Here is a 16,103-nt window from a genome sequence, read left to right as displayed (position 1 = left end):
CGCCGCGGACTTTTCAAACTGATAATCGTCGCGTTTAACAAGTTCAGATAGAGCTGAGTTTCGGGCCGTTCTCTAAATTAAAATTGCTCGCGTCGATCACACTGTCGCGTGAACGCAGCCGAGATAAGGATACACGCGTTTAAAGATCTGCCGCGATTATTCAATTAATCGAGAGTGAGAGAGAGAGAGAGAGAGGAGTCGAATTCCTTATCGAGCACTTTATCCGGACGTAAAAAGCCCCTAACGATCCTCGTATTACAATACCCTCGACTGCGGCCGACCCCTCGCGCGCCGCCGCTGGAAGAAAGAAAATCCCTATAAATCAAGCAGTTAGAGGCACGGCCTATTAAACGCGAGATTAACAGTGCCCTTTGCTCCATCGGTTTTCCCCAATTCGAGAAAAAGTAGTAGTACACGCTGTATGTGTGCGCGTGTGTGTGTGTGTGGTAAAAAATCAGCGGCTGCTCGGTCTCGGCAAACACGGCTCTTTCTACTTAACGAGGCCGCGTTATTCAATGAACTTTGACGAGAGCTTTCCAGAAATAAGAAAATCAATCCTCTCAAACGCTTCCTCTCTCGCTCGCCCCTTTACGCAGTGTGCAGGTTGGCTCTTTAATTAAAGAAATTCCATGTCCCGAGAGTGAGCTGGTGTCCGGGGGCCTTTAATCATCTCATTTTCTTCCGCCTTACTCTACGCTTCGTGCTAATGGCCGCACGCGCGTTATGTCCGCTGCTTTAAATTCGACTTTCATCATGAGGGATACAAGAGCCGAGCGGTGAGTGTTGTCCGAGAGGGCGAGGGAGAATAATAGTAATAATAATAATCGTTCCCGAGAGCAAACAGAGACAAAGTTTTAATTTAGTTTAGACAAGTTCAGCTTGAAATTCCTTCGCGTACACTCTCTGCTAACTACGTTGTCGGCACGGCTTGTTTACGTATTTATGGACTCGGAATTTTTCGGAACTCGGTTCCGCGCGCGTTATCGCTCCCTCGCGAAGCATCGACGGCCGATATGTTGTTATATTGTATGCTATACAGCACAGCACGCGGGGCGCCGAGAAAAAGCGAAACCTGCTAACCCAGTTAGGCCTTGTGTGTACACTGGAAAAAAAAAAACACACACAGCCGTTTCTGTTGTAGAACACGGTAGTTTTAGCGAGTGTCACCACAGTAGCGACTTTTCGGTAAAAACAGCCAGTGGCCACTGGTAGTTTTGGCAGGTCTCGGCGAGCTGTCTCTATCTCGAGGATATTTAGGTTATGTGTATCACCTTTTAAACCATCAAAAATCTTAGTTAATTAAATTAAAGTTATTAGTAATAACCATTATAAGAGAGAAAAATACCTTGAATAACAACCATCAACATTTTTAATTTTGTTATACTTATCAGTCCCATAATGGCCTTTACTTTATATTTCATCATAATACTAATAATAAAAAAATTATTTTCTTAAGATTTTTGGTGTTTTAAAATGTGATACATAACCTACAGCTCGCCGAGACCTGCCAAAACGACCGGTGGCCACTCGCTGTTTTTACTGAAAAGTCGCTACTGTGGTGACACTCGCTAAAACTACCGTGTTTTACAGTAGAAACGGCTGTGTTTTTTTTTTTTTTTTTCAGCGTAGGATTAAATTTAGTCTCGCGGACGCATTTAAATCCTCAAAGCGTCGCGGCTCTATTGTGATAGGCCAAGTCATATATTTTCCTCCGGATCGATTTCACGGTCAGTGGACGCGATTATTGCTTATTCATCGCGAGAAAAGGCCGCACACACACACACTGCAGACTGGCTGAGAAAAGCCGGGAGAAATCCTTCGTTAGGTCGCCTTGTTCAGCAGAGGAAAAAGCCAAATCTCTCTACCTCTCTCTTTCTGACCCTTAACGAACCTTTCACTTTTTCGGAGCTCGCCGGCGCGCGAGAGAGAGAGAGAGAGGGAGCGTCTTTTCTACTCCGTCTGTCTTTTTCGGGGAGGATTTTCGCGCGGATTTATACTCTCTCGCGCCGCAGCTCGAATTCAGATTCCCTCCGCGGCAGCGGCCTTTCGCGTGTCTGGACTACTGGACTTTTCTGGAAGAGAAATTCATTCGGGCCGCTTATTTACGATGATGCAAAAATTATATCCGTAACGCGGAGTGGCTCGCTCGGCTATAAAGGAAAATATTCGTGTCGGCGGCACTTTAGCTTTCGCGACCCGCCGAGAGTCGAAACATCTCGTTGTTATCGAATATCTCTGTGCAGCTCTGTATAGGTACACGTCGGCTGGTTGACGAGCGAAGCTGGAAATTCAATCTCGCGCGCCTCTCGCTTTTAATCCAGTTACTTAATTCAAATTGAAGAAAGCAATCTTCCACCCCCCCCCCCTCCCTTGATTTCTCTCCCCGCGCGCAAAAAGGAAACTTTGCTCGATGTACCTATGAGCGTTACTCTCTCTCTCTACTTTTCAATCGTCACGTAGCTTTTACGTCGCCGTAAAAGCCGAAAGAGCTGTACTATGGCAGAGCCGATATCCAGAAGTACCTGCAGCACTCGCGCGCGATTAGAAAATCGATGCCCGATGCGTTCCGCAATATTTAAGAGGGGTCTCACGTCACGACTGCGACCTCTCGCGCGGTTGAACGTTCGCGCGGCCGTACATATTGATTCGCGCCGCGAGTGTATTATATAGTGCGGGGGAGGAGGTGGACACGCAGCGAGCTCGCTTCTTTTATTTCCTCTCGGCGATTATGCGAATAGAAGATCAAAGGGCGCGCATCGGCAATTGTTCCCATGTGTGTCAGCGGGTGAAAGTTGGACGCGAATAATCGGAAATTTTAATTCCGAGCGATTGAAAGAGCAAATGCATAATTGGTTGTTCAAATCGAGCCGGCAATTTTGTCTCCGTGAAAGGCTGGGCTAAAGAGGCTGAAGACGCTCCTCGAGAGAAAGCTGCCGGAAGATCAACGAGAGGGAAAGAAGAAAAGTGGAAATTGAGAGGCGCGCCGGGGAATAAAAAGGCCCCAGAACAAAGCCAGTGCAGCGGCGGCGAAAATAGCGAAAACTGCCTTTCGATTATTTATTTATCCGGGGAAAAGCACGTGCGAGTCGAGAGAGGAAAATCCCCGACTGCCGCATCGGGACGAGCGTAAAATACGAAGATTCGCCAGCAGCGGCGGCACTGGAGCAGAGCTGGAGTAGAGACTGCCCGGGAGTGAGAGGGAAAAGGGAGGAGGAGGAGGAGGAGGAGGGAGAGGGTGAGGGAGGGGCGGCAACAGAGCAGCAGCTATCGCGCAAGCACGCGCCGCTACGTCCGATCAATACGGGACGCATCTCCTTGCCAACACTACGTCGCCGCTGCCGGCAGCGCCGCCGCCGACTCCTGCAGGATCCATCCGAGGAGAGAGTGTGTGCTCTCTCTCTCTCTCTCTCTCTCTCTCTCTCTCTCCGTGCGTCGCCCGACTTATCGATTTTCTACATTCGCTGCCGCTCTCTCTCTCCCTGCGATGTCTGCGGGGCGACCGTTATGTTGTGGCTGGAAAAATTCTCCGATTTTTCGAGTCCGCCCAACTTTGTCATCGTTCCTGCGCACGTACTTCGCGAAGCGCCGGAATTGAGATAGACGAGCGGCACGCTGCGAGTTCGACAAAACGACTGCTGCTCGAGCGCGCGCGCGCGCGCGAATATTCCAATCGCGAGAGATAAGCGTTCCGTAGTCTCAATAAGAAATAAGAGACTCGAACGCAGCACCCGACGTTTGTTTGCTCGTTCTCTCGGTCCCCGAGTGCGGAGGAGAAATAAAAGCTCACGTGCGCGCGCGAGGGCGTGAAAAAAAATAAAGGAGCCGGAGAAGAGAGAATCAGCTCGTCTGCGAGAACGTTTTACTGTCTCGCGTACATGCACGTCTGGAGAATCTGTCGTTGCGGTTCTCTCTTTTCCTCTCGCGATCTTTGTGCGAATGGAGAGCGACTAACTTTTAAAAAATTCCCGTCCCAGTACGTAAGGAGAAAAGAAAACGACAAACGCACGGGCGAACAAGTGCAAAGGCCGAGCTGGAGGTAGCTGCTGCAAGGGCAATAAGTCGACGATGCCATTTCGCCTGGGTGATGCAGTCGCTCTGCGCGCCGGCGCGAGCGTAGCCTCTCTCTCTCTCTCTCTCTCTCTCTCTCTCTCGCGCGCATGTCCGACCCAATTATACCGGTCTATCGGAGGCTTTAAAGCTGCGGAGCGAGAGAGAGAGGATATCTGCACACGGCTCTCTCTCTCTTTCTCCCTCTGCGATGCGAGTGCATACGGTCGCGAGGGGCTAATACGTCGAGGTCCGCTTTAAGGGCCGAGAAAAGAAGGATTAGGTCATTGAGGGGGCAGCTACTGAGAGAGGAGCCTGCCGCGAGAGCGGTTTAGGGAAACGAGACGCAAGCGCTGATTCTTGCACCCTCGATTAAAAGTTACGTGCGTGTAACTCGCGATCGAATTAAGCCTCGAATATTCACGCTCCAAAACCGATCCCCCGGCTCTCTCTTGAGTAATCTACTTAGCACCGCGGCTGTTGTTTTCCCAAGTTCCAGTACGTGCATATAGTTATGCGGCACTCTCATCTCTGAAAATCTCTCTCTCTCTCTCTCTCGGCCCCCGATGGAGACTTTGGCGAAAATTAAATCGAACAAGAGCCGAGGATTACCCGAAAGTTTTCAGCGGGTGTAACACACCATCGGCAACCCCGTTCTCGCCGCGGCCCCGAGAGCTGGCTTCGACCGATATTTTTTCGATTTCCCACGGGCGATGTTTGGTTCCAAACAATTACCTTGCAGCTCGAGCCATCTCTCCGTCGCGGTACGGGACCGGCAGATTTCCGGCGAGCTTTGTGCCGAAACTTATTTGCGCGGGCGCATTATGCTGCGCCGGTATAATAATACATCGGTCGATGCGTTAACGCGCTAGCTGCAGGTGCCGGGAAATGGAAAATCGTTGAATGGACGTCGCTATGCGGATTCGCGTCGAGGAGGGTCGTTTTATAATTAGAGAGGGAGAGTCGGAGCTATTGTTACAATTTTAAAACGGATACTCATACGGGCCGTATTGAAATTCGACGTCGAGGAAATCAAAGTCGGATTCGAGCCGATCAGCCGAGAGGAAAAGAGAGCTCGAGCGCGCGTCAAAGACAAGCACGCAGCAAGCGTATCGGAAAAAGCCCGAAGGGATCGAGCTGTAATAGCTGAATGGAGTCGTCGTCGTCGTCGTCGCGCGCGGCTAAAACAGAGGAAAAACTCCGAGGGTGACGAGTACACACAACACACACACACGGTGCCGTCACAAAGGGCGCGTGAGCTAACGCCAGGCGAAATTGGCGCACAGCCGCGGGCCGACACACACACACACACACACACACACACACACACACAGAGCGACGGAACGAAACGACGAGCAAGTGGATGCGCTGATGGGAGAGAGAGAGAGAGAGAGGGGGGAAAGGCACATAGGTAGAACCCTGACACCGATGTCTCTCGTTCTCAGAAGCTTCTTCTTCCCCCTCGTCGTCGTCTGTGTACGCACGGCGACTGACATCATCTCCCTGACCTCCGGAAAAATTGCGCTCGATTATAGCATCGCTCATTGTGTATACATGTGCGTGCGTTTCGAGCTCTGCTCCATACTTATACACTTTATGTGCATGCGCGCGCGTCGTAACTCGGTTATGCGCGGTAGTGGCAAATTGAGATCGATGGGGAATGATGCGCGCCGAATAAATTCTTGATTGAGCGGAAATTGATGATACCGGTGTTTAGAGCTCTCTCTCTCTCTCTCTCTCTCTCTCTCTCTCTCTCTCTCACTCGGTGTAATCGACGACTTTTTTTCTCTCGTTATACTCGCAGTTTTGGCGCGAGGTCGCGCGGTACAATAATTAGGCGCGCGAATGAGTTTGTTGAGCTGAAGCCGCTGCAGCGCATTGGCTCTATTGAAATTTCTGGCAGAATCTCAAAATCAATGCGTGCGTGCGCCGGCTCTGCCAAAATACCCCGATACGAAAAACGAAGCCGAAACGAGGTGTACGGGAGGGGGATGTTTTACGCAAAATCTACTCACCTCTGATCCACGTGTCTACTGCATTTCATGAGAGATAGAGCGAAGCTCGTCACTGGAGGTGCGGACCGAGCTGATTATCCTCCGCGTCACTTTTCGTACAACATATGGCCTCCGCTGTTTTTGCCGTGTCTGCAACAGAGAAAAATGCGGCGAACTTTAGCTGTGTTTTCATTAGAGTTCTTTCTCTCCGACTTTTTTTACCAGCGCGAATAAAACAGACTCGCAGGGACATACGCGCGATAAAAGAGCCATAGAGCATCGGAGACGGCGAAAAGCGAGACACGTAAAAATGACTCTCTATATCGTTCCATTTATGATGATTCCCGAAGCTCCTGTCCACTCGCGGCGCATACTAACGTCTTCCTCGCCGTTTTACCATCGCGCGTATCTCGCTCGAGGCGGGGGAGGCAAGGCGATATAGCTGCAGCCTCGGTAATTCCGCCGGCGTTCATAAATCGCGCCGTAAAGAGCGACTTGATGGCCCGGAAAAGAGCTGCTGCCGCCGCAGCTGTGGTATCTATATATATATATACGTGTATACGCAACGTACACGTGTACGGCGAGTTAATTCGCCCGAGAGCGCCTTGAAAATTCGGGCTTTTATGCTGTTTTCGAGACCTTATAACACACGCCCAATTTTTCATCTGCAAAAACAGTTTGATGACTTTTCGAACGAGCGCTAGCGAGCAAATATTATTCGATTTTCGCCTGCGTAGCCGCTGCTCTTTACGAGGAGCCTTGCGCGGTTTCATCTGGCTCTTCCTCTCTCTCTCTCTCTCTCTCTCGCTGGCTTTGATCAACAAACCGCGAAATTTCGTTACAAGTTTATGGAGCGGCCGGCGGCTTACGTTACAAGCTGGCGCGGGAAATTTTCGACGCGAGAGTCCGATTGTAAAAATTCCTCGGAATCATCGCCAGCAGCGGCGGCCAGGAGCCACGCCTCGGCTGATTTTCGAGCAACTTGTTCAGCCACGAGCTTTTCAAGGACGCCGCCGAGGCTGGGGACTTTGCAAAGAAAATCTCGAGAACGTGACAATTCGGCGGCGCGAAAAATCATCCGAGACACTCGATGTGAGGCTGCAGAGAGAGAGAGAGACACAAGAGCCGAGTTGATAAGCGGCGCGATATCGCGTCTAAAAATAGCGTAGGCTCTCCTCTCCTTTCGCGCACGTCAAATAATTTTAAGCCTTTACTCAAAGTGCAACGAGTTTCGGTCAAGTCTTCTGGAGGCCAACCAATTCACTCGAGACAAAGTCCAATTTCCAAGTGTATCTCGCGAGAAGTAGCCGCTAGTAGGAAGACGATGTCCCGGGGCCACTGCAAAGAAGCCGATCGAAAGAAGAAAATAATCGCGCGTTCCTCGGGAACGTCGCGAGTACTTCAACCGACGCGAAGACAGCTATGCAGCGACTGTGTGTGTGTGTATCGCGCACTCGGCTATTTCCGTCGACACCCGTTATACCTACGCATTTAATTTGGGATTTGGGCTGCTTCGAGAACGCAGCGCTAGACAAGCGCAGTCGCCTTAGACGTTGGCATGGCAGCTCGGTCAGTCTCTTGGCATCCCTCTCTCTCTCTCGCTTCTCTTCACGCGTTTCTCATAATTCCGCCGATGACGCGCAGACCCGAGCTTTTTTCGCGCGCTCCGCTTCGCTTTTTCTCGGAGCTTCACGTGAGAGCTGCTATGCCAGTTATTACGTCAGCTGTCCGCGAGCCGTTGAAGTTAAAATAAAAGGGACGCGCGCAGGTGGGCATATACAGAGTTGGGCAACGCCGAATTCGGCGCTTATGAAATTGCGATTGTAAGCGTTACATGCGCAAGTGAGAGAGAAAGAGCCAATAAAGCAATTGTCTGCGTTTAAAAATACCGGGGGCGCCGTAAATCACTCGAACATGCGTGCGCGTAAGAATAATAATAATAATAAACAGATACGATGCATAAAAGTGTGTCAGTGCGCTCGGAGCTGATAACGTTATACGAATGCACGTACGTATATGCGTGCATGTATAATTATATATAAAGATATCATCTGCGAGCGCTCGCGCGCTATCCAATTACTGGCCGCGACGCAGCGCTGACGTTACAATAGCGATCCACATTGGCCGCTGACACGCTGATCCTGATTTCTGCGAGTCGCAAGCGCGCGAGCTTGTTCGTTTGAGCGTAAATAAAGGGGCGCCGATTTACGAGGGCAGCGCGCGCGTTTCTCGCCTCTATGAAACATATGTATTATAATTTCATCGATCCGCGTCGATTATATGTCGCCGGCGCAAAAATCCGACGATTTCTATCGTGTCCGCTCGAGCGTTATAGTGAAGCCTTCGCTTTTTGAAGAGGAAGAAAAAGCTCGACACGACTGTTATACTTGTTACTCGTCGGCGTTTAGAAAATTCGACGCTCTGTGGAGCGAGGATAAAACGAACGGCGAGATTAACCCAAATTCAAAGCAGGGGCCTGTACACAGAGATATCGTCGGCTGGCAAAAAATTCATCAGATTGCACGGAACGCGCGCGCTCCCGTTTAATCAGTGAAACCCATGTATACGTATACAGAGACATTACGTATATCCCTTTTTCGCTCTCTAAAGCTGCAGCGCCTCTATCGTTTTTCGCGTTATAAACCAACGGGGCGATCGATGGCGTATAGCTTATACACGGCACACACATTGCGACATCGCGATGTGATTTGTGGGGGAAAATTTCACGAGTCTGCCAAAACGTCTGGTCGTACGCGCGCGAGGCTGACGTTTTCATTATTTTCTCTCTCGCGGCTCCGACCTGCGCGCAGTTCGATTATCCCGCGACGAGTTTTCTTTGCGCTCCGCGATTGCTTTTTGGCTTGTTTCGCTCGTGTTTAACGCGGCTCCGACCTTGGAACGATTAGAGCAGAGAATGAAATCGACGGAGTGAGAGAGAGCGAGAGAGAGAGCGTGTCGGGTTCCGAGATATTGCGATTTCACCTATAGAGTCGCGTCGAGTACATCGAGGTAGTAGCTCTCGGGTTGAACGGATTTTAATTAAAATTCCAGCTGCTTTGCGACTGAAATAAAATCCCGCGCGGCGACTACATGGCCCTTCGCTGCTAATTAGGGCACGAAAACACGTAGCCTCTCGCTCTGTCGGAGAATTATTCAAATTACGGGCCGGCCGATCGATGCCCAACGCCGGCAATTACTTGTAATAACCAATGGAAAATTCGGACAGTCCTGCAGCTGTCGAAGAGCCGAGAAGAATGGCTAACGAATTGCCCGTTAAAATCTCCGCTCTAGTCTCCTGTCCCTCCTGATAATATAGACGAGAAGGAGAAGAAGAGCCGGAGGAAGGCTCGATTTATGGCGATCCTAATGGGCCGAACTTTTCTTTAAAATCGAACGCGACTCGTCATTCCTTCCCGGAAAAGTGGCTGCGATCATGCGGGCGGAGCGACGACGATGATGCTACGAGAAATCCACTTTTCTACATCTCCGACGACGATGAGCAATCAATCGAACTGCGCGACTCGCGCTAATGAATTTATCGAGTCGCGACTGAGATTTAAACTCGCTCTAATTAAGCGTCGTAATTTTCGCTAATCCCCAGCGGCACACACGCATTTCTCCGATTTTCAAACGGCGGGCACATTTGCGGTTTCATGTGACGCAATGCCAAGCTTTTGTCATCGGCCGATATCTCGGAATCGAGACGGATGCGGATATTTATGTACATACTCGCCTGTGCGGTAATCGTTTTAGCAGTGGCCGCGGGGCGGTAATGAGATCAATTGCTGCACGAGAGCGCACAGAGTACAACTGTAAACAAAGCACTCGAAGGAATGAAAAAAATGGCCTACGAGATAGCGCTCCGCAATTAATAACGATTAGTCGCGCTAGCCGATCGATTATTCAATTAACCGGCCCAGCTGCCCGTCGATTATTTAATTTCGTCTGTGCTCGCCGCGACGACTTCCGGCGCCGATTTCTCTCAACCCTCATCTCTCCCGGCGTTTCCCGGAAAGAATACGCGAGACAATACCAAGACTCTCTTGAGAGAGCGAGAGAGAAGGAGAGAGCTTTAACGAGATTACATTATAACGCCTGTCCGGAGTTAATTACGCTACGTCGTCGCACATCGGCGGAAGCGAGTGGATCGTGAATTTTCCATCGCTCGACGACGACGAGGACGACTTATTCAGAAGATGTTTATTGCTTTTTAATAATGGACTGCTCGCGAGTTAATTATTCGCGTCAGTTTCTCGAGCTCGCGACCAGAGGGAGAGAGAGGGGAAAAAGAAGTGGCCTCATTTCCAATGTAATTATTTACGCTCGAGCAGTTTTATCATCAGCGGGGAATCGATACGACGCCGATTGTTATTGAACCGAGTCCGCTTTTTATTTTTCATTCAGGGTCGGGAGCACAATACGCTCTCGCTTCACGGATTCATCCTAAAGTATTCTCTCTCTCTCTCTCTCTGCGCTGCAGAAGAGCAGCAGTCGTCGCTCGCAATTAACGCCCGCGAAATATCTCCGAGTGCGGAAAAGTTTCGTTATTAAATTTCGCTCTCGTCCCGCGTACGCGCACGTGTCCCGGAGAATCATCTCCCCGGAGGCGCGGGCGCGACTCATTCATCCTATGCAAATTCCCTTCTCGAGAAGAAGAAGACAGCAGGGGAGAGAGAGAGAGAGAGAGAGAGAGAGAGAGAGAGAGAGTGGCGACGAGTTCCGCGGCGGCGGCCATAGAAAAGCGGCCGTCTGCTGTTGCGCGTGAATGCACCGATTGACAGGGATAGAGGCTGAGTGCAACGCTCTCTCTCTCTCTCTCTCTTTCTCTCTACTCGTCGCGCGCCCTTTGAACCTACGCCCGCAGCGAGCGGCAGTGCCACCTGTATGTGTGTAAGAGGCGGTGGATAAAAGCTGCTGCTGCACTTCTCGCGCGGATCCTTATGGCTGACCTGGTTATCCGGCTGCACTAGGTGTATAGCGTAGGAGAGCGAGAAGCTTCTGCTGCTTTTTACGGGGTGCACATTCAGGCCGGTGAAAAAGCGCCGGGTAATACCTGCGAGAACTGCAATAACCTAATTCGATGCCAGCCGCTGCTGCAGTGTAAATGTGTGTATTACACGCCGAGAGGATGACTTATCTCTCGCTCGCGGGTGGCCGGGCGAAATTTGAGTGAGAACGTTTTTAATCAAAGAGTATTTTCATAGCCCTTTCGCGCGAAAACTCGGCCGTGGCCATCTACGTACAACGGAGCACGGAAATACGCCACGTTTATATAGTTCCTAAAAACCGGCCGCCGCATGGGCCAAAACCATCAAATTCGCGCCTCTCTGTTAACGGCGCACAATGCTTTTATTTCATACTCCGACTCCCTCTCTCTCTCTCTCTCTCTCTCTCTCTGTTTTCCCACCCACGCGCGCTCGCTCGCACACAGACGGCCGAAAGAGAAGTTCTATTTGCAGCGCGTATAAAAACCTGCGCTATTATGCAGCCATGGAAGTATTATAGCTACAGTCCGAGCTTTGAATATCGCCGATCTAGGTGGATTAGTTCTCGAGGCTCCGCGAGTTATTTATCGCTGATTCGGAGCCTTTGGGTTCCGTATTTATTTCGAGGCGTTTAGTCACGCCGACAAACTCTTCGCCGCCGCTTCGACAATGGGCGTATAAATACATACGAGAGAGAAGCGGAGAGGAACCGTATAGGTATCGCGTGAAAATTTATCACGAGATATGACATCACTTGTGGCGCACGGTCCTTTACGTCAGCGCAGGTGTATATAGCTGCGCGCGACTTGTTCTTACTCGCACAATGCGCCCGCATCGCGTTCCAATTAGTCATCAGATGCGCCGTGCGCGCGATGGAGTATTATCGCGTTTTCCGCCGTAATTATACACATCTAATTAAAAGGAATCGCGTCGATGCGTCAAACGATTGCACATCAGCGAGACTCGACTTGCAAGAGTTTTTTTAGCGCCGCTGTTATTGCGCTGCAATAATTTGGCGCCGCGACGCGTTGAAAAATGCACGAGGACGTATGCAAATTATCATTATACCGTTGAAATTCGGCAGAGGAGCTCTCTTGGGGAGACGAAAAAATGTTCAAAGTCCGACTGGACACTTTTTTCTCTCTTCCGCGAGTATCTATATATCTCGAGAATTATAAGAATTAACATTCGCATGGATCACGTCTATTTTAGAAGCCGGCGCTCCGGTCAATAACAAGAATACATCATCGATTAGCGAATTATTTTTAAAAGAGGAATTCCCTCATCGCAGCCATATGAATTTCTAGAAGCAGCAAGACTCGCGCTCGGCCCCGAGATTTTCCATTATCTCCTATGACCGATCGTCGACGCCCACGCCCGGCTCGAAAATAGAGTATAGACTCGAAAGTATTTTTTTTTTTTTTTTTTTTTCACTCGACCATAGCCTCGGACCGCCTTCATTCATAGCGAACTGCTCTATCTCCGACGCGACCCCGACTTTCTGTAAACCGACTTTGATCGAGCGCGTATTTCAGGATCGCTGTTTAATTAACAGCGCGCGCGCAGCTCCGATGTGCGCGAAAATAGAATCAAATTATCCATCGGCATTGTTGTTTCTCGAAAATGACAGCCCTCTCGTTCTTTTCGGCTCTTGGCATTAACCGTCAAATCCCTTGCCTCGTAGCCTTCGCTCGCTCTCTCGGTACCAATTTCACGCTCGATTTGCGCCTTTTGCCCGCTCTCTTCCGGCCTCGATCTTCGCGAGTGCCACGTGCACGCTACTCCCTCCCCCTCAGAGCGATCCGACACACGGCGGCGCATCTATTCTAATTCGGTGACACTCGCTTCTCTGCAGCTCCGTTGTTATGCCGCTGCTTCTCCTGCTCGAGGCTTTCCGTCTTGGCGCTCTTCGGAATTCGCGTCAGAGTTGCTCCAGTCCGTTGGTCCGCTACGGAGGAATTTCGATTATTCCGAGCCTGATACACCTCTCATTTACGATCGACGGCTCAAAAGCGCAATCATCCCGAATCGAGCAAAAATTCAGCTGGAAAACCGCGAAATTGCATTCAAGCTGCTCCAATTAATCTCGCTGGAATTGCCGCTATACTCTTCTCCGACTAATAAAATCCCGCCGATATTGCGAACGAGACCAAAAGCGCGTAAAGCGCAGCTCCTTCGGCGTGCATATGCATGGCTGCAATGCAGAACAAGGGCCATCGCGGGAGCTATACGCTATCTCGTTCCTCTTCGCGGCGGAGTTGATTAAAATTTCGCCGGACGTATTTATGATTTGTATTTAAGAGTCCTTAACAATATACTCGGGCGACGGCCTATATTTTCCGTCCGCCATCTAGCGGCCCGTCTTAATTCGTCCTCGCGGCGCTTAAACCATCTTGGCAGCGGCTCGGCTCTTAACTTCTTTTTTTAACGAACATATGCGCGCGGAAATTACGCGCGGGAGAGAGCTTGTTTACGATTTCGCGAGTTAGATATCGGCTTATATTGAGATAATAAAAGTTTTACGCGCCGCGCGCGGACTCGATTACGATGGCGGGGCACTTAGCCGAATTAAAAAGATCGCGCTCGGAATTGCGAGTATACAGTCGACGAGTTTCGCTCTCCAGTCCAAACGGAGAGAGAGAGAGAGAGAGAGAGAGAGAGAAGGCTGGAAAAGTTTGGCGCGCGCTATGCAGATTGGCCATTGTGGGCTAATTGACGCTCGGAAGTAAGTTTACGGTTCGATCTCGAGGTGTATCGGATCGACTCGCTGCTTTTTTCCTCCCGCCAATTTTCCGCGCGCCGAGATGGAGAATCGAGTTACACGAAAGAGGAAAAAAAAACGAGGGATTATAATCTCTATTTGAGAGAACAGCTTCGTGCGTATAACCCCTGCGCGACTTATAAGAGAACGTAAAAGAACGTTTCTTTCAATTCCCACAAGTTTTTTAGTCTTCTAAGTGATATCCGGTAACTCGAGCTACGTGTGCGCGAGGGTGGAAGAAAAGAAGAGAAGGGGTCCATGCTCTATCGCCGCGGTGGATCCGGCTTCGTTTCGCTGATACGCCAGGCATCGGCCCACTCGAGGGCTGCTACTCGAGAGTTTTCTCTCTCGCTTGTATATACATAAATATACGCCTCTTCCGCGTCTATGGGCGGGAAAATTCCAGGAGTACTGCGCCATCTAGCGGCGCCTTTGCGCGCGATATTGTATCCGAATACGGCGCAGGCAGTTCCGCTAGGTCGGAGCTCGGCAGGAAAAATTCAGGCGCGCGATTTCCGAAAAGAGAAGAAGCTAACAGGATGAAAAATAGCTAAAAACACTCTTCCACGAAGCGAAAGCGAAGGATATACGGAGGAACCGCTGATGCGGGAGTTCATTGCATCCAATGTAACAGTTTCCTTTGAACGCCGCAATATATACCGTCTCAGCGTCGCGAGCTGCGTGTACGGTAAATATTTCCCCAGAAGGGGGCCGGTATAAAAATTATTTTCCGAAATAACAGATCCGCTGTTTGTTTACCGATACTCCGCGGGCGGCTGCTGCTGCTGCTGCTGCTGTCCAGTTAACTACTATTAGTCTTATAAACAACTATCAATTCTCGTACGTACCCGAAACTCACTCGGAGCGCCGCGCGGCGAGTGTGTAGTGGGTGTATATTTTTAGCCCCGAGGTATCGGCGGCTCTATGAAATTTTCGCCGCAGCCTTTTGATTCCGGTATAATTGTGCGCTGCAGCGCGCGGGGAAATATGCCGTTCGGATTTTAGCGAAGACTCTAGCCGCTACCATTGATAAGGATAGCCCCGCGACAACGTTAACGCCCCGGGATTAGAGCGCGTCGTACTTAACGATCATAATAGAGGCCTCGAGGAAGATTAATACTCCGAAAATACAACGAGAGGGAGGGAGGCGGGCTTATTCAATGATTCCCCCCTTTCGAAACTCTTAAAACACGATCGAGCTTGCGCATATACCCCCGGGGGCAGACTCCGGTCCAAATCGAGCGATACCCTCATCGAGCAAAAATCGCGAGGCCGCCTCGGGCGTCTTACAAGTCTCTCTCTCTCTCTCTTTCGCGGTAATCTTCCGCCACGTGCTCGGCGCATGTATACCTACGTGTAGTCAATCTCCGAAAAAAAACTCTCAGACTTTCCGCAGACGGAGCAGCTCGAGCTTTCGATTGTGCAAAGCTGCGTCTAAATTTAAACCGCCGCCGAACTTTGACTTTCAACCGGAGACTGTGGCAATCGCGGCTTTTAGCTGCGTTTCTCTGTGATGTGCTTTGTAAGAGACACAGGAATGACGTAGAAGAATACAGCTCGCCGGGCTTTTAAATTTTTCCGTCCGACGTTTTGAGTAAGTCGTCGGTTTTATCGCGGCCGTCGCGAGCGAACGAGCCAACTCTCCTCTCTCGTCGACGTCGGTCGGGCAAGTTATTATCTTTGCGCGATGAGCTAACGAACGAGGGATATATAGTGTATAGATAGCTCCGTTGGATACCTTTCAGAAATATAATTGTCGGCCGCGGGAATACTGCTACTGCTGGTAATGAATTTTTTTTTTTTTACGATCTTCCAAAGCGAATTCGAGGTCGATGAAATTTCGAAAGCTCTAGCTTCTATTCTGGTGGCGGCTATGCGCTGCCAAAAAATTCGCTTTCGCTTTGATCGAAAAAAAAGAGTGCATTTTAACGCTGCTCCATAACTAACTTATCAGAAGAGTCCATACATTTAGAGTGACTCTCTGCTCTAATTTACGAGCGGACGCGATCGGCCCTACTCAAACAAATAAAAAATCCCGTGAATCCGATTCACGTGTCTTTCTCCCTCGCCGACGAGAAGATCGCGGCGGAGCTTGCGAGAGAAAAAGCAGAATATCCATCGCGCATCGATTTGGCCGCGGCCCGGTTTATTTTTAACCGTTATTTTTACGTCGCTGAGCGAATCAGCCGACGCTTGAGCCTGCTGACACCCACTACTACTACTACTACTACTACTACTACTACTACTACTACACCACCTCTCTCTCTCTCTCTATACACGCGGAGCTTTTCATTCGGCTTTTTAATTACTGCAGGG

At 50.1% G+C, this 16,103-nt stretch overlaps 1 protein-coding gene across 2 annotated transcripts in view; it reads right to left on the bottom strand.

Annotated features, from left to right (window-relative positions):
* Positions 1 to 16,103, bottom strand: part of LOC100121013 (plasma membrane calcium-transporting ATPase 1) — a 92,970-nt gene that overhangs the window by 62,542 nt on the left and 14,325 nt on the right. For both annotated transcript variants that reach the window (XM_031922832.2, XM_032597421.1), the window contains exon 2: positions 6,063 to 6,191. The gene's annotated coding sequence lies outside the window, so the exon portion shown is untranslated. The remainder of the gene's footprint in view (positions 1 to 6,062; positions 6,192 to 16,103) is intronic.

This window comes from Nasonia vitripennis, chromosome 2 (genome assembly GCF_009193385.2).
Source record: "Nasonia vitripennis strain AsymCx chromosome 2, Nvit_psr_1.1, whole genome shotgun sequence".
NCBI classification, from domain to species: Eukaryota; Metazoa; Arthropoda; class Insecta; order Hymenoptera; family Pteromalidae; genus Nasonia; species Nasonia vitripennis.
The sequence above is the reverse complement of the archived record's forward strand: the minus strand, read 5'-3'. Positions and strand labels throughout refer to the sequence as shown.